General features: G+C 42.8%; 6 non-coding genes across 6 annotated transcripts; all 6 read right to left on the bottom strand.

Moving 5' to 3' along the window:
• Positions 1 to 2,046: 2,046 nt before the first annotated feature.
• TRNAS-AGA (transfer RNA serine (anticodon AGA)) lies at positions 2,047 to 2,128 on the bottom strand. Its single transcript has one exon. It is a non-coding gene; the product is annotated as a tRNA-Ser (tRNA).
• A 2,855-nt stretch (positions 2,129 to 4,983) lies between these two features.
• Positions 4,984 to 5,065, bottom strand: TRNAS-AGA (transfer RNA serine (anticodon AGA)). Its single transcript has one exon. It is a non-coding gene; the product is annotated as a tRNA-Ser (tRNA).
• Positions 5,066 to 6,718: 1,653 nt separating this feature from the next.
• On the bottom strand, positions 6,719 to 6,800 carry TRNAS-AGA (transfer RNA serine (anticodon AGA)). Its single transcript has one exon. It is a non-coding gene; the product is annotated as a tRNA-Ser (tRNA).
• A 1,497-nt stretch (positions 6,801 to 8,297) lies between these two features.
• TRNAH-GUG (transfer RNA histidin (anticodon GUG)) lies at positions 8,298 to 8,369 on the bottom strand. Its single transcript has one exon. It is a non-coding gene; the product is annotated as a tRNA-His (tRNA).
• Positions 8,370 to 9,650: 1,281 nt separating this feature from the next.
• TRNAS-AGA (transfer RNA serine (anticodon AGA)) lies at positions 9,651 to 9,732 on the bottom strand. Its single transcript has one exon. It is a non-coding gene; the product is annotated as a tRNA-Ser (tRNA).
• A 1,652-nt stretch (positions 9,733 to 11,384) lies between these two features.
• On the bottom strand, positions 11,385 to 11,466 carry TRNAS-AGA (transfer RNA serine (anticodon AGA)). Its single transcript has one exon. It is a non-coding gene; the product is annotated as a tRNA-Ser (tRNA).
• Positions 11,467 to 22,559: the final 11,093 nt, after the last annotated feature.

The following is a 22,559-nucleotide window of genomic DNA, read 5'->3' as shown; positions in this document are numbered from 1 at the left end:
ATTACATATAATTAACCCCTAAGGTAGGCCCTAGGTAGTCCTAGGGGCATCATGCTAAGTAAGTAAAAGGTAAGACATGTATTGTGGTAGTTTGCATGTCCTGGTAGTACCAAACAGTCTATTACATTTTTCACTACTGTGAGGTCTGCCCCTCTCATAGGTTAGCATTGGGTATTCCCTTATACTTTTTGGGGGGTAATTCCATATCAGAGAGGAGAAGCTTTATTTATTTATTGATAAATCCTATTTACTGGTGAGGTTGGATTTAACTTTACTATTTTATAAATGCCATTTTTAATGAGTGAGCATTTCTCTACACTTACTGCTCTATTTGCCTGAAAACCTGTCTCCAATTGACGTCTGGATTGGGCTGCGAGACAGCTACATTTGTGCATTCCTTCTAGACAGCCACAACACAGGTCACTCAACTGCAACTGCATTCATCTGCATTCTGATTGGCATGGGGGAGAGCTCCATTCCCCCCACCGCAAATAGGTTCAAGAACGATAATTAATGTCAGTAGGTACAATATAGCTACATCTTATAATCATGTGTGTTTAAATAATTTGTTGTTAGATCGTTTAAATATTTTAAAGGATCTGTTTTTAATAGACATTTTACAAAACAACTGGTACATTTGGTAATTCTGTAAAAGAAAAACCCAACTGCCGTGACATTGCCAACCACAATGCCGTGACTCGGATTTGAACCGAGGTTGCTGCGGCCACAACGCAGAGTACTAACCACTATACAATCACAGCGAGCTACTTAGTCTCAATAACATACAGTGATATGGAGAATTTATAATTCGGAACACTCAGGGAACTCCTGTGATAGGCTGAATGTGTTCATTGCTTCCTCATTCCTTATACAAAGGCTTGTCTCCTGAGTAGTTGATAGGCTGAAACCGTTTCCTGGCCGCCTGCTTGTGAACTGCCAGGAGTCAAAGATCACATATACACTTGTGGGCCTGTGATGGGACACCAATGCAGAGAAACACACATGGCGCAGATCTTCTATTCTGTCTAGTAGATCTGCATCTCCCCTGTACCTCCTCAAGCCATCTGTATGTGAAGCAAGAAAAAGTTAAGGAGCGGTCCATCTACACTTTTATAGGGAGGATGCTGCAGTGAGCTCCTCCCAGCTAATCACACAAACAGCAGTAAAGCAAGATAACTACACAGTTAGGGGGGACTGCATGGTTAGGTTTTTGAGGAATTATTGAAACTGACCTCAGTGACCCATGATCAGAGCAGTGGCTAATGACTGCGTGCCTAATTATGATGAAGCAAGCACCATGGCTCGTAGGGGCCCCAAAACACGCTTTTCTTAGCTCATTGAATTAAAGTATAAACCTCTGCCATGTATGAGTGGTAAAGGCTTGTTAATTTGGTTGCCTTTCTAATTCACGTTCGACAACAAGATGAAGGAACATTGGGGCATCAGAAGCTTTGGAAAGTAGCCACCAACCTCAGAGAAAGAGAGAAAGAGGGAAAAGGCAGTATGAGGTGTGGAGAAAACAGCAGCAGGTACAAGGAGCTCAAATGAGATTAATGGCGCCTAAATAGAGCGCGTAAAGGAACATTTACAAATCTAAGAAAAGGGAAAGAAAGACTAGGAAAAAAACACGGAAAGAGCCTGTAGATAAAATTCTCTTCCTGGGACAGCAGGCTAAGAGAAATTACACAGGGAGCAGTTAAGCTTGTAACACGGGGAGAATAGAAAAGAAAATGCAGTTTTATGAAGTGTGTTTGCCTAATCCAGCAAGCACTTTTGTTTTATTTTTCTATTTGCTTCTATTATTGGTAAAGTAAGTTTCAAGTGAATGAATGGTATGACTGAGAGAGCCAGGGTATAATAATTTGAAGTGTTTGCACCAGCGCTAATGTAGGACGAGAGTTATAGCAAAGATATGAAAGGGGTAGCGATAATAAATATGTGAAAGGGCAATAGTGACACCAAAATAAGCCACCTATTTATAAAACTGACATGGAAGAAATTCTAAAGGTTAACTTCTGAAATTGTAGCCGATGTTAAAAAGTTTCTCGTTGTTGGCAGGATTCGAAGCTGCGCGGGCAGACCCCAATGGATTTCTAGTCCATTGCCTTAACCACTCGGCCACAACAACTGGCTGCAAGTCTTGTGCAAATAATCTGTATGAAAGTTTTCAAGGTGTCCCACAGAAAATTCCTGGTATTCTGCAATGCACTTTTTAAAAATAATGTTTTTTTCAGCAGGCACATTCTCTCCCAAAAACAAAAATTGCATGAGTATATCTCTAGTTTGGAAAAGGATAGGCTTTCATGCATACTCTCATGTGGCACTCAAGTTTTTGGGACCCTATTGCACTCTGTTTTCGTGCTGCTTTTAGTCTTTGGCCCATATTACAGAAGTCTACCATCTTTGAGTATTTGAGGCTCCTTTGTAAGTGCTTTATCTTTTTTACTTGAAGAGCTATATAATAAAGGGGTCAGGGAAAGATTGCATTTATGGAAGATAAAAGAAGGCACACTTGTCTCACCAAATGCCGTAGAGAAACCTGATGTTTTACTCATGTTATCCTTAGTTTGTTTTTGTTAGACCTTGCATTCTTAAGGTGGCCTGAACCCTACCTTATTGCTTTTCACCTATGCATTTTGCTGTATCTTTTTGTTGGCCTTAGGACTCTGATCACTTTATCGCTACTAATCAGTGCTGAAGTGCACGTGCTACTTCCCTAATCATGTGTGTAATTGGAGTATACCTGACTGACAGATTTAATTGACTTGAAAGCCCCTTGTAAAGTGGTATACCATATACCCAGGGACTGATTGTGCCGCCCAAAGAAGTAGCATTTCAAACCTGTCTCAAGCCTGCTACTGCACTGCCTGTGCTGCAGTGTACTGCCACTTCAACTTGCCATTTAAAACTACTTGCCAAGCCTTAAACTCCAATTGTATTACATATAATTAACCCCTAAGGTAGGCCCTAGGTAGTCCTAGGGGCATCATGCTAAGTAAGTAAAAGGTAAGACATGTATTGTGGTAGTTTGCATGTCCTGGTAGTACCAAACAGTCTATTACGTTTTTCACTACTGTGAGGTCTGCCCGTCTCATAGGTTAGCATTGGGTATTCCCTTATACTTTTTGGGGGGTAATTCCATATCAGAGAGGAGAAGCTTTATTTATTTATTGATAAATCCTATTTACTGGTGAGGTTGGATTTAACTTTACTATTTTATAAATGCCATTTTTAGAGAGTGAGCATTTCTCTGCACTTACTGCTCTATTTGCCTGAAAACCTGTCTCCAATTGACGTCTGGATTGGGCTGCGAGACAGCTACATTTGTGCATTCCCTCTAGACAGCCACAACACAGGTCACTCAACTGCAACTGCATTCATCTGCATTCTGATTGGCATGGGGGAGAGCTCCATTCCCCCCACCGCAAATAGGTTCAAGAACGATAATTAATGTCAGTAGGTACAATATAGCTACATCTTATAATCATGTGTGTTTAAATAATTTGTCGTTAGATCGTTTAAATATTTTAAAGGATCTGTTTTTAATAGACATTTTACAAAACAACTGGTACATTTGGTAATTCTGTAAAAGAAAAACCCAACTGCTGTGACATTGCCAACCACAATGCCGTGACTCGGAATTAAACTGAGGTTGCTGCGGCCACAACGCAGAGTACCAACCACTATACAATCACGGCGAGCTACTTAGTCTCAATAACATACAGTGATATGGAGAATTTATAATTCGGAACACTCAGGGAACTCCTGTGATAGGCTGAATGTGTTCATTGCTTCCTCATTCCTTATACAAAGGCTTGTCTCCTGAGTGGTTGATAGGCTGAAACCGTTTCCTGGCCGCCTGCTTGTGAACTGCCAGGAGTCAAAGATCACACATACACTTGTGGGCCTGTGATGGGACACCAATGCAGAGAAACACACATGGCGCAGATCTTCTATTCTGTCTAGTAGATCTGCATCTCCCCTGTACCTCCTCAAGCCATCTGTATGTGAAGCAAGAAAAAGTTAAGGAGCGGTCCATCTACACTTTTATAGGGAGGATGCTGCCGTGAGCTCCTCCCAGCTAATCACACAAACAGCAGTAAAGCAAGATAACTACACAGTTAGGGGGGACTGCATGGTTAGGTTTTTGAGGAATTATTGAAACTGACCTCAGTGACCCATGATCAGAGCAGTGGCTAATGACTGCGTGCCTAATTATGATGAAGCAAGCACCATGGCTCGTAGGGGCCCCACAACACGCTTTTCTTAGCTCATTGAATTAAAGTATAAACCTCTGCCATGTATGAGTGTTAAAGGCTTGTTAATTTGGTTGCTTTTCCAATTCACATTCGACAACAAGATGAAGGAACATTGGGGCATCAGAAGCTTTGGAAAGTAGCCACCAACCTCAGAGAAAGAGAGAAAGAGGGAAAAGGCAGTATGAGGTGTGGAGAAAACAGCAGCAGGTACAAGGAGCTCAAATGAGATTAATGGCGCCTAAATAGAGCACGTAAAGGAACAGTTACAAATCTAAGAAAAGGGAAAGAAAGACTAGGAAAAAAACACGGAAAGAGCCTGTAGATAAAATTCTCTTCCTGGGACAGCAGGCTAAGAGAAATTACACAGGGAGCAGTTAAGCTTGTAACACGGGGAGAATAGAAAAGAAAATGCAGTTTTATGAAGTGTGTTTGCCTAATCCAGCAAGCACTTTTGTTTTATTTTTTTATTTGCTTCTATTATTGGTAAAGTAAGTTTCAAGTGAATGAATGGTATGACTGAGAGAGCCAGGGTATGATAATTTGAAGTGTTTGCACCAGCGCTAATGTAGGACGAGAGTTATAGCAAAGATATGAAAGGGGTAGCGATAATAAATATGTGAAAGGGCAATAGTGACGCCAAAATAAGCCACCTATTTATAAAACTGACATGGAAGAAATTCTAAAGGTTAACTTCTGAAATTGTAGCCGATGTTAAAAAGTTTCTCGTTGTTGGCAGGATTCGAACCTGCGCGGTGGGACCCCAATGGATTTCTAGTCCATCGCCTTAACCACTCGGCAACAACAACTGACTGTAAGGTTTGTGCAAATAATCTGTATGAAAGTTTTCAAGGTGTCCCACAGCAAATTCCTGATGTTCTGCAATGCACTTTTTAAAAAGAATGTTTTTTTCAGCAGGCACATTCTCTCCTAAAAACAAAAATAAGGCTACATCTTATAATCATGTGTGTTTAAATAATTTGTCGTTAGATCGTTTAAATATTTTAAAGGATCTGTTTTTAATAGACATTTTACAAAAACAACTGGTACATTTGGTAATTCTGTAAAAGAAAAACCCAACTGCCATGACATTGCCAACCACAATGCCGTGACTCGGATTCAAACCGAGGTTGCTGCGGCCACAACGCAGAGTACTAACCACTATACGATCACGGCGAGCTACTTGGGCTCAATAACATACAGTGACATGGAGAATTTATAATTCGGAACACTCAGGGAACTCCTGTGATAGGCTGAATGTGTTCATTGCTTCCTCATTCCTTATACAAAGGCTTTGTCTCCTCAGTGGTTGATAGGCTGAAACCGTTTCCTGGCCGCCTGCTTGTGAACTGCCAAGAGTCAAAGATCACACATACACTTGTGGGCCTGTGATGGGACACCAATGCAGAGAAACACACCTGGCGCAGATCTTCTATTCTGTCTAGTAGACCTGCATCTCCCCTGTACCTCCTCAAGCCATCTGTATGTGAAGCAAGAAAGAGTTAAGGAGCGGTCCATCTACACTTTTATAGGGAGGATGCTGCCGTGAGCTCCTCCCAGCTAATCACGCAAACAGCAGTAAAGCAAGATAACTACACAGTTAGGGGGGACTGCATGGTTAGGTTTTTGAGGAATTATTGAAACTGACCTTAGTGACCCATGATCAGAGCTGTGGCTACTGACTGCGTGCCTAATTATGACGAAGCAAGCTCCATGGCTCATAGGGGCCCCACAACACGCTTTTCTTAGCTCATTGAATTAAAGTATAAACCTCTGCCATGTATGAGTGGTAAAGGCTTGTTAATTTGGTTGCTTTTCCAATTCACGTCTGACAACAAGATGAAGGAACATTGGGGCATCAGAAGCTTTGGAAAGTAGCCACCAACCTCAGAGAAAGAGAGAAAGAGGGAAAAGGCAGTATGAGGTGTGGAGAAAACAGCAGCAGGTACAAGGAGCTCAAATGAGATTAATGGCGCCTAAATAGAGCACATAAAGGAACAGTTACAAATCTAAGAAAAGGGAAAGAAAGACTAGGAAAAAAACACGGAAAGAGTCTGTAGATAAAATTATCTTCATGGGACAGCAGGCTAAGAGAAATTACACAGGGAGCAGTTAAGCTTGTAACACGGGGAGAATAGAAAAGAAAATGCAGTTTTATGAAGTGTGTTTGCCTAATCCAGCAAGCACTTTTATTTTTTTTTTCTATTTGCTTCTTTTATTGGTAAAGTAAGTTTCAAGTGCATGAATGGTATGACTGAGAGAGCCAGGGTATAATAGTTTGAAGTGTTTGCACCAGCGCTAATGTAGGACGAGAGTTATAGCAAAGATATGAAAGGAGTAGCGATAATAAATATGTGAAAGGGCAATAGTGACACCAAAATAAGCCACCTATTTATAAAACTGACATGGAAGAAATTCTAAAGGTTAACTTCTGAAATTGTAGCCGATGTTAAAAAGTTTCTCGTTGTTGGCAGGATTCGAACCTGCGCGGGGGGACCCCAATGGATTTCTAGTCCATCGCCTTAACCACTCGGCAACAACAACTGACTGTAAGTTTTGTGCTAATAATCTGTATGAAAGTTTTCAATGTGTCCCACAGCAAATTCCTGGTATTCTGCAATGCACTTTTTTAAAATAATGTATTTTTCAGCAGGCACATTCTCTCCTAAAAACAAAAATTGCATGAGTATATCTCTAGTTTGGAAAAGGATAGGCTTTCATGCATACTCTCATGTGGCACTCAAGTTTTTGGGACCCTATTGCACTCTGTTTTCGTGCAGCTTTTAGTCTATGGCCCATATTACAGAAGTCTACCATCTTTGAGTATTTGAGGCTCCTTTGTAAGTGCTTTATCTTTTTTACTTGAAGAGCTATATAATAAAGGGGTCAGGGAAAGGTTGCATTTATGGAAGATAAAAGAAGGCACACTTGTCTCACCAAATGCCGTAGAGAAACCTGATGTTTTACTCATGTTATCCTTAGTTTGTTTTTGTTAGACCTTGCATTCTTAAGGTGGCCTCAACCCTACCTTATTGCTTTTCACCTACGCATTTTGCTGTATCTTTTTGTTGGCCTTAGGACTCTGATCACTTTATTGCTACTAATCAGTGCTGAAGTGAACGTGCTTCTTCCCTAATCATGTGTGTAATTGGAGTATACCTGACTGACAGATTTCATTGACTTGAAAGCCCCTTGTAAAGTGGTATACCATATACCCAGGAACTGATTGTGCCGCCCAAAAAAGTATCATTTCAAACCTGTCTCAAGCCTGCTACTGCAGTGCCTGTGCTGCAGTGTACTGCCACTTCGACTTGCCATTTAAAACTACTTGCCAAGCCTTAAACTCCAATTTTATTACATATAATTAACCAAAAGGTAGGCCCTAGGTAGTCCTAGGGGCATCATGCTATGTAAGTAAAAGGTAAGACATGTACTGTGGTAGTTTGCATGTCCTGGTAGTACAAAACAGTCTATTACATTTTTCACTACTGTGAGGTCTGCCCCTCTCGTAGGTTAGCATTGGGTATTCCCTTATACTTTTTGGGGGGTAATTCCATATCAGAGAGGAGAAGCTTTATTTATTTATTGATAAATCCTATTTACTGGTGAGGTTGGATTTAACTTTACTACTTTATAAATGCCATTTTTAGAGAGTGAGCATTTCTCTGCACTTACTGCTTTATTTGCCTGAAAACCTGTCTCCAATTGACGTCTGGATTGGGCTGCGAGACAGCTACATTTGTGCATTCCCTCTAGACAGCCACAATACAGGTCACTCAACTGCAACTGCATTCATCTGCATTCTGATTGGCATGGGGGAGAGCTCCATTCCCCCACCGCAAATAGGTTCAAGAACGATAATTTATGTCAGTAGGTACAATATAGCTACATCTTATAATCATGTGTGTTAAAATAATTTGTCGTTAGATCGTTTAAATATTTTAAAGGATCTGTTTTTAATAGACATTTTACAAAAACAACTGGTACATTTGGTAATTCTGTAAAAGAAAAACCCAACTGCCGTGACATTGCCAACCACAATGCCGTGACTCGGATTCGAACCGAGGTTGCTGCGGCCACAACGCAGAGTACTAACCACTATACGATCACGGCGAGCTACTTGGGCTCAATAACATACAGTGACATGGAGAATTTATAATTCGGTACACTCAGGGAACTCCTGTGATAGGCTGAATGTGTTAATTGCTTCCTCATTCCTTATACAAAGGCTTTGTCTCCTCAGTGGTTGATAGGCTGAAACTGTTTCCTGGCCGCCTGCTTGTGAACTGCCAGGAGTCAAAGATCACACATACACTTGTGGGCCTGTGATGGGACACCAATGCAGAGAAACACACCTGGCGCAGATCTTCTATACTGTCTAGTAGACCTGCATCTCCCCTGTACCTCCTCAAGCCATCTGTATGTGAAGCAAGAAAGAGTTACGGAGCGGTCCATCTACACTTTTATAGGGAGGAAGCTGCCATGAGCTCCTCCCAGCTAATCACACAAACAGCAGTAAAGCAAGATAACTACACAGTTAGGGGGGACTGCATGGTTAGGTTTTTGAGGAATTATTGAAACTGACCTCAGTGACCCATGATCAGAGCTGTGGCTAATGACTGCGTGCCTAATTATGATGAAGCAAGCACCATGGCTCGTAGGGGCCCCACAACACGCTTTTCTTAGCTCAATTAAAGTATAAACCTCTGCCATATATGAGTGGTAAAGGCTTGTTAATTTGGTTGCTTTTCCAATTCACGTCTGACAACAAGATGAAGGAACATTGGGGCATCAGAAGCTTTGGAAAGTAGCCACCAACCTCAGAGAAAGAGAGAAAGAGGGAAAAGACAGTATGAGGTGTGGAGAAAACAGCAGCAGGTACAAGGAGCTCAAATGAGATTAATGGCGCCTAAATAGAGCACGTAAAGGAACAGTTACAAATCTAAGAAAAAGGAAAGAAAGACTAGGAAAAAAACACGGAAAGAGCCTGTAGATAAAATTCTCTTCCTGGGACAGCAGGCTAAGAGAAATTACACAGGGAGCAGTTAAGCTTGTAACACGGGGAGAATAGAAAAGAAAATGCAGTTTTATGAAGTGTGTTGCCTAATCCAGCAAGCACTTTTGTTTTATTTTTCTATTTGCTTCTTTTATTGGTAAAGTAAGTTTCAAGTGCATGAATGGTATGACTGAGAGAGCCAGTGTATAATAATTTGAAGTGTTTGCACCAGCGCTAATGTAGGACGAGAGTTATAGCAAAGATATGAAAGGGGTAGCGATAATAAATATGTGAAAGGGCAATAGTGACACCAAAATAAGCCACCTATTTATAAAACTGACATGGAAGAAATTCTAAAGGTTAGCTTCTGAAATTGTAGCCGATGTTAAAAAGTTTCTCGTTGTTGGCAGGATTCGAACCTGCGCGGGGGGACCCCAATGGATTTCTAGTCCATCGCCTTAACCACTCGGCCACAACAACTGACTGCAAGTTTTGTGCAAATAATCTGTATGAAAGTTTTCAAGGTGTCCCACAGAAAATTCCTGATATCCTGCAATGCACTTTTTAAAAATAATGTTTTTTTCAGCAGGCACATTCTCTCCTAAAAACAAAAATAAGGCTACATCTTATAATCATGTGTGTTTAAATAATTTGTCGTTAGATCGTTTAAATATTTTAAAGGATCTGTTTTTAATAGACATTTTACAAAAACAACTGGTACATTTGGTAATTCTGTAAAAGAAAAACCCAACTGCTGTGACATTGCCAACCACAATGCCGTGACTCGGATTCGAACTGAGGTTGCTGCGGCCACAACGCAGAGTACTAACCACTATACGATCACGGCGAGCTACTTGGGCTCAATAACATACAGTGACATGGAGAATTTATAATTCGAAACACTCAGGGAACTCCTGTGATAGGCTGAATGTGTTCATTGCTTCCTCATTCCTTATACAAAGGCTTTGTCTCCTCAGTGGTTGATAGGCTGAAACCGTTTCCTGGCCGCCTGCTTGTGAACTGCCAGAAGTCAAAGATCACAAATACACTTGTGGGCCTGTGATGGGACACCAATGCAGAGAAACACACCTGGCGCAGATCTTCTATTCTGTCTATTAGACCTGCATCTCCCCTGTACCTCCTCAAGCCATCTGTATGTGAAGCAAGAAAAAGTTAAGGAGCGGTCCATCTACACTTTTATAGGGAGGATGCTGCCGTGAGCTCCTCCCAGCTAATCACACAAACAGCAGTAAAGCAAGATAACTACACAGTTAGGGGGGACTGCATGGATAGGTTTTTGAGGAATTATTGAAACTGACCTCAGTGACCCATGATCAGAGCTGTGGCTAATGACTGCGTGCCCAATTATGATGAAGCAAGCACCATGGCTCGTAGGGGCCCCACAACACGCTTTTCTTAGCTCATTGAATTAAAGTATAAACCTCTGCCATGTATGAGTGGTAAAGGCTTGTTAATTTGGTTGCTTTTCCAATTCACGTCTGACAACAAGATGAAGGAACATTGGGGCATCAGAAGCTTTGGAAAGTAGCCACCAACCTCAGAGAAAGAGAGAAAGAGGGAAAAGGCAGTATGAGGTGTGGAGAAAACAGCAGCAGGTACAAGGAGCTCAAATTAGATTAATGGCGCCTAAATAGAGCACATAAAGGAACAGTTACAAATCTAAGAAAAGGGAAAGAAAGACTAGGAAAAAACACGGAAAGAGCCTGTAGATAAAATTCTCTTCCTGGGACAGCAGGCTAAGAGAAATTACACAGGGAGCAGTTAAGCTTGTAACACGGGGAGAATAGAAAAGAAAATGCAGTTTTATGAAGTGTGTTTGCCTAATCCAGCAAGCACTTTTGTTTTATTTTTCTATTTGCTTCTTTTATTGGTAAAGTAAGTTTCAAGTGCATGAATGGTATAAATGAGAGAGCCAGGGTATAATAATTTGAAGTGTTTGCACCAGCGCTAATGTAGGACGAGAGTTATAGCAAAGATATGAAAGGGGTAGCGATAATAAATATGTGAAAGGGCAATAGTGACACCAAAATAAGCCACCTATTTATAAAACTGACATGGAAGAAATTCTAAAGGTTAACTTCTGAAATTGTAGCCGATGTTAAAAAGTTTCTCGTTGTTGGCAGGATTCGAACCTGCGCGGGGAGACCCCAATGGATTTCTAGTCCATCGCCTTAACCACTCGGCCACAACAACTGACTGTAAGTTTTGTGCTAATAATCTGTATGAAAGTTTTCAAGGTATCCCAAAGCAAATTCCTGGAATTCTGCAATGCAATTTTTAAAAATAATGTTTTTTTCAGCAGGCACATTCTCTCCTAAAAACAAAAATTGCATGAGTATATCTCTAGGTTGGAAAAGGATAGGCTTTCATGCATACTCTCATGTGGCACTCAAGTTTTTGGGACCCTATTGCACTCTGTTTTTGTGCTGCTTTTAGTCTATGGCCCATATTACAGAAGTCTACCATCTTTGAGTATTTGAGGCTCCTTTGTAAGTGCTTTATCTTTTTTACTTGACGAGCTATATAATAAAGGGGTCAGGGAAAGATTGCATTTATGGAAGATAAAAGAAGGCACACTTGTCTCACCAAATGCCGTAGAGAAACCTGATGTTTTACTCATGTTATCCTTAGTTTGTTTTTGTTAGACCTTGCATTCTTAAGGTGGCCTCAACCCTACCTTATTGCTTTTCACCTACGCATTTTGCTGTATCTTTTTGTTGGCCTTAGGACTCTTATCACTTTATTGCTACTAATCAGTGCTGAAGTGAACGTGCTTCTTCCCAAATCATGTGTGTAATTGGAGTATACCTGACTGACAGATTTCATTGACTTGAAAGCCCCTTGTAAAGTGGTATACCATATACCCAGGAACTGATTGTGCCGCCCAAAAAAGTATCATTTCAAACCTGTCTCAAGCCTGCTACTGCAGTGCCTGTGCTGCAGTGTACTGCCACTTCGACTTGCCATTTAAAACTACTTGCCAAGCCTTAAACTCCAATTTTATTACATATAATTAACCAAAAGGTAGGCCCTAGGTAGTCCTAGGGGCATCATGCTATGTAAGTAAAAGGTAAGACATGTACTGTGGTAGTTTGCATGTCCTGGTAGTACAAAACAGTCTATTACATTTTTCACTACTGTGAGGTCTGCCCCTCTCGTAGGTTAGCATTGGGTATTCCCTTATACTTTTTGGGGGGTAATTCCATATCAGAGAGGAGAAGCTTTATTTATTTATTGATAAATCCTATTTACTGGTGAGGTTGGATTTAACTTTACTACTTTATAAATGCCATTTTTAGAGAGTGAGCATTTCTCTGCACTTACTGCTCTATTTGCCTGAAAACCTGTCTCCAATTGACGTCTGGATTGGGCTGCGAGACAGCTACATTTGTGCATTCCCTCTAGACAGCCACAATACAGGTCACTCAACTGCAACTGCATTCATCTGCATTCTGATTGGCATGGGGGAGAGCTCCATTCCCCCACCGCAAATAGGTTCAAGAACGATAATTTATGTCAGTAGGTACAATATAGCTACATCTTATAATCATGTGTGTTAAAATAATTTGTCGTTAGATCGTTTAAATATTTTAAAGGATCTGTTTTTAATAGACATTTTACAAAAACAACTGGTACATTTTGTAATTCTGTAAAATAAAAACCCAACTGCCGTGACATTGCCAACCACAATGCTGTGACTCGGATTCGAACCAAGGTTGCTGCGGCCACAACGCAGAGTACTAACCACTATACGATCACGGCGAGCTACTTGGGCTCAATAACATACAGTGACATGGAGAATTTATAATTCGGTACACTCAGGGAACTCCTGTGATAGGCTGAATGTGTTAATTGCTTCCTCATTCCTTATACAAAGGCTTTGTCTCCTCAGTGGTTGATAGGCTGAAACTGTTTCCTGGCCGCCTGCTTGTGAACTGCCAGGAGTCAAAGATCACACATACACTTGTGGGCCTGTGATGGGATACCAATGCAGAGAAACACACCTGGCGCAGATCTTCTATACTGTCTAGTAGACCTGCATCTCCCCTGTACCTCCTCAAGCCATCTGTATGTGAAGCAAGAAAGAGTTAAGGAGCGGTCCATCTACACTTTTATAGGGAGGATGCTGCCATGAGCTCCTCCCAGCTTATCACACAAACAGCAGTAAAGCAAGATAACTACACAGTTAGGGGCGACTGCATGGTTAGGTTTTTGAGGAATTATTGAAACTGACCTCAGTGACCCATGATCAGAGCTGTGGCTAATGACTGCATGCCTAATTATGATGAAGCAAGCACCATGGCTCGTAGGGGCCCCACAACACGCTTTTCTTAGCTCAATTAAAGTATAAACCTCTGCCATATATGAGTGGTAAAGGCTTGTTAATTTGGTTGCTTTTCCAATTCACGTCTGACAACAAGATGAAGGAACATTGGGGCATCAGAAGCTTTGGAAAGTAGCCACCAACCTCAGAGAAAGAGAGAAAGAGGGAAAAGGCAGTATGAGGTGTGGAGAAAACAGCAGCAGGTACAAGGAGCTCAAATGAGATTAATGGCGCCTAAATAGAGCACGTAAAGGAACAGTTACAAATCTAAGAAAAGGGAAAGAAAGACTAGGAAAAAAACACGGAAAGAGCCTGTAGATAAAATTCTCTTCCTGGGACAGCAGACTAAGAGAAATTACACAGGGAGCAGTTAAGCTTGTAACACGGGGAGAATAGAAAAGAAAATGCAGTTTTATGAAGTGTGTTTGCCTAATCCAGCAAGCACTTTTGTTTTATTTTTCTATTTGCTTCTTTTATTGGTGACCGCCTGGACCCTCCTTCAGTCCGGTTGCTCCTCCACGCTCCTGTCTGCTATCACGCTGGTATCGTTTTGATCTCCTACCCTGCATTTGTAAAGCCCTCTGAACGCCTAGCGCTGCACGCATCTATTTATTTATTTAACTACAGCGCTGCTCTGCCGATCCATTAATTTACTCGCGCTGCACTGTTGAACAATTATTTATTAATTTTGTAGCGCGTCCTCGCCGAGTCTGTTACAGTGATTGCCGCTACACTGATATTGATTAGTGCGCTTTAGGCTCTATTATTACTCGCTTTGCATTTTCTGCCCCTGGCTGCGCTCGCCTTTGACCCTCCATTTTGTGTTTTTGTTGTTGTTTGGCCCCTGGTCAGCCCCTCCTCCCGCCACCGCCTCCCAGCTGCTGCCCCTCCCACCCACGATTAACTCCTGTACTCGCTCCTGAGCTCGCTGTGACCGCCTGGACCCTCCTTCAGTCCGGTTGCTCCTCCACGCTCCTGTCTGCTATCACGCTGGTATCGTTTTGTGGAAAAGTAAATTTTGCCATGTTCTGTGTCCCTACGCCTCATCCATCATATGTTATGTGTGCATGACCAATATGCATATGTTATTCCCCATGTCCGATTAATGACGCAATTATAGTTGTGTCCACCTTTAGTATGCTAGTTTCCAGTCCTCGTGAATACTACGAATATCAGGCCTATGTAAAGTTATGTTGCCACGTTTCTTAGTGTGCACGTTATTCCATTATAAAGTCCCCGTTTCCAGGCCTCAAAAGGGCCCGGACATCAGATTCAGCTCCTGTCTCCTGAAGCCTCGCTGAGGAGCGATACAGCCCCCACCTGTATCCTCGACCCTTCACTTACTTCCTGCCTCGCAGTGCCCGGTGCAGCTTGGCTCTGCCTCTGAGTCTGCCAAAAGTATGTTATAGTTCCAGTTATCAGTTCAGTCCTCCTTCTCTACATTCCTAAGCTACTGAACTGCATCAATAGTTTCCGTCATTGTCTAGCCTTCTTGTCTCCATGTTAGAGAAATACTGTATTTAATGGTCATTTAGTATTCTTCATCACGCACTACATGTAGAATAATGCATGGTCCAGTCTTAGAGTCAAGTTAGCTTCTCCCCTCATGACTTCTAGTTTATATCAACATGTTCCCTAAACATTAGATACCAGATAGGGTTTAGGTACATGTCGCTCCGACCCTCCAGACTCTAGTCTCTGCTCCTAACACAGAGTTCGTAGCCCCCAGCTTCTCCTAGTAACACGTCATTGCCAAGTTTACGCGCACCACCAGGTTAGAGGTCCCGGCTCCTTAGGTAGCCCCCTCCTATGTTTCCGCCCATTCATGACATATTCTGTTACGTTTTTCATCACATGTCTATGTATACTCCCAGTTACACCTCTTTTTACTGTTATCTTTCGCGACTGCTACGCGTCACGCCTTCTGCTCCACCCACTGCTACGCCTACTGCAATGTAATGCTATGTGTTTGCGCTATGTATATAAGTTGATGTATTGTTATTAAAAGTTAGCGCGCTCATCCCAGACCTAGCCCCGGCAGCTGCCGGGCCCTGTCACTCTCACTCTGTTCCTATGCAGGTTGTCCTGATCCTGTCCTTATGCTGTAATAAACCTGCAGAAACTCCTACTACCTCGAATCTTGACTCTTATTTATTGAGCTATCTGTTATGCTATATGCTTAGTCAAAAATAGGGTATTATTTATTTATTTACCACATAATGGCGCCCGAACAGGGACTTGCCCTTTCCCCACGCGTCGGTGAAGCCACGCCGACCCCCTGACCCTCTGCAGTCGTGACGGAACTCTTCTGCGCAGTGGCAGATATTTCTGCTCAAGTATCCCTCAGGCCCACGGAGGAGACGGAGGAGGCGGTCCAGCATCCGAACGAGACGGTGGAGGAACGCGGCGAGTCCCGACCAGAGCCCAAGCCGAGAGTTCAAGGTCCGAGGTATCCGGAGGCCCACCCGTAACTGAAGTCCGAAGTCCGAGGTTCGTCGTCGTAGCAGTCCAGTCCAGTCCTAGGCCTTCCGTTCCGTGCTGCCCGGTGAGTACCATTGCTGGGGTAGTATCTAGACAGGACCAATCTAAATTGACTCCTGGTCCGTGGGTTGGTGGTGCCCAGACTCACAAACGAAGTGTTCACCTAGGTGGATACGGGTCTTGATGTGTCCCTTTATGGGACCGGTATGTTCCGTACTGTTATAGCAGTGCATCCAGTAACTCTAGTCTGTTCCGTTCTCGAGAAAATCTGTTCTATTTCTGTTCTCAGTATTCCAGGTAATATTCTGTTCGAACTGTTATTTATAATGTTCTTCATGTATTTTACTGTTGTGGTATGAGTGCGATGTGATTTCGTGTTTTTATTGTGTATTGTATTGTATTCAGATTACAGTTCAGTCATGCCGCTCTTTTCCAAGTTACGACAGTTAAGAACTAGAAAGGGTCTGTTAGAGGAAGCGGTTCCTGTCCCGCCCAGGGACAGTCCAGGTTATTTTATGTATCAGAAACATGGCATAAGCGCCATATTGTATCTAGATTTATGGGTAGAGTATACCAAACAGTTAGAAGAAAAGTATAGATGGCCCGTATCGGGTACATGGGATGCCGAATGTATCATGCGAGTAGAAGAAGCATTATGGAAAAAGAAAGCCAGACAGTCACAGAAAGATGCCATCGAGTTATGGCGTAAAGAAGCTCATAGAAGAACGGAAAAGGAAGTCAGAAAGTCAGAGTTAAGTAGAGAATCCCAAGAACGAGCGCCAAGAAAGAGAATTAATCGAGATAGGTGAACAAGTCAAAGCCGAACAGTCAGACAGACAGAGGCATGCCCTTATTAAGGGTATGTATCCTCTTCTTGCCGAGGGCTTGCCAAAAGCGACCCCAGAGGCATCTAGTAATTTCCCGCCACCATTAGTTCCGACCAAGCTACGTCACAAACCGACCGCAGCTGATATTTTTATTTCGTCCTATCTGGACGACACAGTCCCCGAATATGCAAATCCTGTTCGCGCCCCGCCAGTCCCTGTAAATCAGGCACTTCCCGCTCCTCCAGACACCGGAGTACCTGTTACGGTACCCCCGGTCCAGTCCGCCATACAAGTCCAGCCCACGTTACAATTACCGACTCTGCCAGGACGAAGAGCCTCAGTCGACGATTCCAGTCTAGGGGCCGCAGGAGGAGGTCTTCCTCAAACCCCGCCGCCACACAAGCGTTTAACGTTAGCCGAATTACATGCACAAGCATCACAGCGTACGCCTAGATATCAGTCTGTTGCAGAAATAAGAAAATCCCTTGCCGAATGTTGCTATGATCCAGTCCCAGGCGAGGATAATATGGTTTTATATTCATTCCGCGTAAGAAAAGTGACCGAGTATCTAGTCACCTTACCGAATATGAAAGAAGATCTAGACAGAATATATCGTTTCATCCGTACAGGGGATGATCCAGAAAGTATTGGCGAGATTATGTCTCAAAGGAAAGCCGAGATCCAGCTCATGATATTAAAGTTCCTGATCAATTGTCTAATAAGAGAACAAGATTACCCGTCTAAAGATTCCGCCGAAATGAGAATCCTGACAAGGTGGAGTGATAATATAGCCGAGGGTAAGCACAAGACCGTCAGTGCCATGGAGAGTATGTACAAGAAAATTCGTAAAGAAATAATAAGGTTACACGACCAGCGTAAAGCAGCACAAGTAAGCGAGAAAGAAAGTATCTCTGATCCTGAAGAGGAAGAGAACGAGAATCCCGCCAGAATAGCGTATGTAGGAAAATCTAGATTTCCAGATCGCCATTTACGTCTAGAACACAAGTCTATTTTTCATCATCCAGCACTAGAACAAGGTTCTCTAGAACAAGTATTTCAAGCTACCGATCACATTCTGAAATCACGAATCGGTTATAGCGAATTAAGTACCATGCATGAACAAGAACTAGCCCGATCAGCAGTCCGATGGATTACTGATTCTACCACTTTTCCAGACGAAATAGTGGCACAAATGTTTCTGAAACTGCCCCCAGCCGAGCAACGACTGGTGGGTATGTATATGATCCAGCACCTCATTACTCTGTATGAGGGTCAACATTCTGATCCAGGCCCGTTACACGATGTCCTGAACGAGTTACTTCAGTATAGATGGAGAGGTCTAGGTACCGATTTAATAAGTGTCATTCTAGAACAGCGCCACAAATATAGAACGTTCCTGAACCCGCATTTTGTTCATGTCTCACCCCCAGAAAATAAGCCATTCTACATAGACAGACAGAATCCGTTACGAGAAGTCCACCCAGTCCAAGGGGCGGGGGGCGTAATGCAACGAGTGTTTGTATACACTCCGATTTCAAAGATGGAACTTCTTGAAATGAAGAAATTAATCCCCTGTCATGACAAAGATCCAGCAGGGTTCCATAGAGAATTAAAAGACATGCTCCGTATGGGAGAATACACTTACCCAGATATCATTAAAATGTTAAAGGTCCTGTTACCCGCAGGGGTGTATGAAAAGTTAAAGGAAAAAGAATGGGAGGTGGGAGAGAAAAAGATCGATTGGACAGCTCTAGAAGCTGAAGACAAGGCACGAGTACCAGGTACCGGTCTTGGAGATAAATGTAAAGAATTACCAGAATTATTGATTCAAGTTTTACCCAGATTATTGACAACTAGGAAGGAAGACTGGGATGCAATCTCAGCCTGTAAACAGAAACAAGACGAAGATATTAGTGATTTTTATTCTAGATTCGAAAAATGTTTCAGTATTAATAGTGGTCTCAAGACAAGTAGTGAGTCATACCCTCATCTTTTCGTTACTAAATTAGTCGAGAATTCAAGTCCACAAATTAAAAATCGAGTTTTGAAAGTCGAAAGCACCTGGCAAGCAAATACTCCGTCCCAGATGCTCCAGATGCTCCAGTATCACCAGAATAGAATCAGAGAAGAGCAAGAACACGACAGAAAACGTATGAAAGACACGAAAATGAAAGTGCTAGTTGCACAATCTGTTCCTCAAGACAGTCAGAAGAGGGGTCCGAATCAAGCCAGTCATCCTGCAGCTCCCGTTAAAGGGAACTGCAATTATTGTAAACAGCCAGGTCATTTTATAAATGAGTGTGCAGTTCTGAAACATAACATAGCTACTGGTAAGACTAAAGAAAGACCACGTCCGCCTAGACAAGAACAAGTTTCACAGATTCCTCAGCCACAGAATGCACAACAGACAGTTACAGCACCGCAGCCTATTGCTGCAACACAGCACGTTACATCGCAGATGTACCAGTATGCACAGTCTGAGTATCCAGAATATCAGCCATATTCATGAAACAGCCTAGAGAGGGAGGTAGGCTTGCCTCTCATCGAGATACCTGTAGATCAAGAAGGTCCCTATGTTCACAGTCAAGTATTAGGGAAAGACAGAAAGTTTTTGATCGATACAGGGGCAAGTAGGACCACAATTAGTCATGCCGAAGTTCCAGGGGCTCCGCTCTCAGGCTCAAGAAATGTTTCCCTTGGATTTTCAGGAAAACCAATAGTTAACGAGATATCAAAGCCAGTTACTCTAGAAGTAGGTCCATTGTCCCGCACTACTGATCTGTTACTTACTAAGTCATGTCCAGAAAATCTGTTAGGCATTAAGACACTGAAAGAATTAGGTGCAGTTATTTGCTGTTCCCCAGAGGGAATACGTCTGTTCCTACGTGACTTTAAGGGTCACTATGTATTACGAGATTTTGATTCAAGATTGTCTAATGTTCCACAGCACTTATGGGCGCAAGGTCCAACTGATGTAGGTTATATGCAAATCACACCCCATCGTGTGACTCTCAAACCAGGTGTAGTGTTACCCCGAATCAGACAGTACAGATTGCCACCCGAGGCTGTAGCAGCCTTATCCAAAATTATTGACGAGCTCATGGCTCAAGGAGTAGTTGTAGAAACTGACTCCAATGTATGCAATTCTCCGATCATTCCAGTCATGAAACGTACTGATCCGAATGCACCCCCAGTATATCGATTAGTGATTGATTTAAGAGAGCTTAATAAATGTATTATTCCTCAGTACCCAGTTGTCCCAGATATCTCTTCCCTGTTAACTGCTATTGATTCCGAAGCCATGTTTTTCACTGTCATTGACCTCAAGAATGCATTTTTTAGTGTTCCAATTCATCCAGACAGCCAGTTTCTTTTCGGATTTTGTTTAAATGGAAGGAGCTATATGTTTACACGCGCTCCTCAAGGTTTCACAGAAAGCCCTAGTATTTACAGTCAAGCACTCAAGAGACAACTAGACAACATTCACATGCCAACTGACACTGCCCTGCTCCAGTATGTCGATGATCTACTGATCACTGCCCGTTCTGAATGTGCCTGTGAGCGAGCATCACTTACAGTTCTGTATTTTCTAGCCGAGATGGGGCACAAAGTGTCACCTTCGAAGCTTCAATTCTGTGTCCAGCAAGTGGTATACTTAGGACACTTGCTGTCCAAGAGGGGTAGGCAGTTGACACCCGACCGTATCCAGTTAATAGCGAGTCTTCCCCAGCCCAGAACCCAGAAGGAGGTACGTGCCTTTATCGGCCTTACTTCTTATTGTAGACAATGGATTCCCCAGTATGCATTTCTAGCCAAGCCACTGATACAGTTAACGACACAGGAGGCAGCCGTATCGACTGTCCTCCCTTGGACATCTGAACATACACTTAGTTTTAACGAGTTAAAGAAAGCCCTATGTCAAGCTCCAGTTCTAGCTACACCGAACTACAGTAAGCCTTTTACACTTTTTGTTACTGAACGTGAAGGTACAGCATTATCTGTTCTCACACAAGATCAAGCAGGACAATACAAGCCCTGTGCTTATTTTTCGAGCACATTAGATCCAGTCGCCCAGGCGTTGCCTGCGTGCCTCAAGTCAGTTGCAGCCACAGCACTAGCTATCAGACAAAGTGATTCCATAGTTTTAGGACATTCCCTGACAGTACAAGTCCCACATTCAGTAGAAGTTCTTTTAAACCGAACACAAACTCAGCACTTGACAATTGCACGTTTAACAGGTTATGAATTGACACTGTTCCAGCCACACATAGAAATTAGACGCTGCAACGTCCTGAATCCTGCTACACTGTTACCATCAGTCAGTTTGAACCCTGATCCACATGACTGTGTGGAAGTAGTTAACATTACGACTAAGCCAAGACAAGACCTGACAGACATTCCGTTACCAGATCCCGACCTGACACTTTATGTGGATGGTTCATGTATGAGAACTAGTACAGGAGAACTAGTCGCCGCGTATGCAGTGACTACTGACACCGACGTTATTGAAACACACCGTATTGACACCCTGTCTGCTCAAGCAGCAGAGCTAGTCGCTCTGACACAAGCCTGTATACATGCCAAGAACCTGAAGGTTAATGTTTACACAGATTCACGTTACGCATTCGGAGTTGTACACGACTTCGGAGTGCTCTGGCAGGAGAGAGGTTTTATGACTTCTCATGGAACCAAGATTCAGCATGGTCTCCTTATTCAAGCCCTGTTAGATGCCATACATTTACCGACATCTATTGCTATCATGAAGTGCAAAGCACATACGAAAGTCACTGACATTATTTCCCAAGGTAATGATCTAGCAGACCGTACAGCCAAGCTTACAGCACAGACTCCAGACATTCCAGTAAACATGACACATACTCCAGATCCGATTACATGCATGACAGTTAAGGACCCTACTCAAGACGTCATAGATATCCAGTTACATGCTACTCCCGATGAAATCAAGAAATGGTCTGAACAAGGAGGGGTCCAGACAGATCAAGGATGGTTAACAAAGGGTAGAGCCACATGGTTTCTCCCCGACTCTATGGTTCAAGTCATTATCAATACCGCACATAGTCCAGCACATTTAGGAGAAAAAGCTATGTTAGACAGTATCCAGAACATTTGGTTCAACAAGCATTTACGAGCTGCAGCCAAGCAGAAAGTCCGTACCTGTATGATATGTTGTCAGTTTAATCCAGGTAAAAGTGTCCCGGTGGAACAAGGTGGTTTCCAGCCCCCTGACCACCCTTTTGAGGTCCTCCAGATGGATTACATTCAGATGGAGCGATGTCGAGGTTTCAAGTATGTCCTTGTAGTAGTATGCGCTTTGTCCATGTGGACAGAAGCATATCCAGTCCCAGATTACACAGCCGCGACCACTGCCAAGCCGTTGGTTCGTGAATTTTTCCCTAGATACGGACTCCCTAGAGTCGTATATTCTGATAACGGTCAGCCATTCTCCTCAGAGTTAATGAAGCACGTTTCCCTTTTGTTAGGGTACCAGTGGAAGTTTCATTGTGTACGCCATCCTGAAGCAGCCGGTCTCGTAGAGAGACATAATCAGACTCTGAAAATCCGCATTGCAAAAGTCTGTAAGGACAAAGGTGTAGACTGGCTAGTAGCTCTGCCGGTCGCTTTATTTTATATGC

Source organism: Lissotriton helveticus, chromosome 12 (assembly GCF_964261635.1).
Source record: "Lissotriton helveticus chromosome 12, aLisHel1.1, whole genome shotgun sequence".
NCBI classification, from domain to species: domain Eukaryota; kingdom Metazoa; phylum Chordata; class Amphibia; order Caudata; family Salamandridae; genus Lissotriton; species Lissotriton helveticus.
This window is presented reverse-complemented; position numbering and strand designations above follow the sequence as displayed.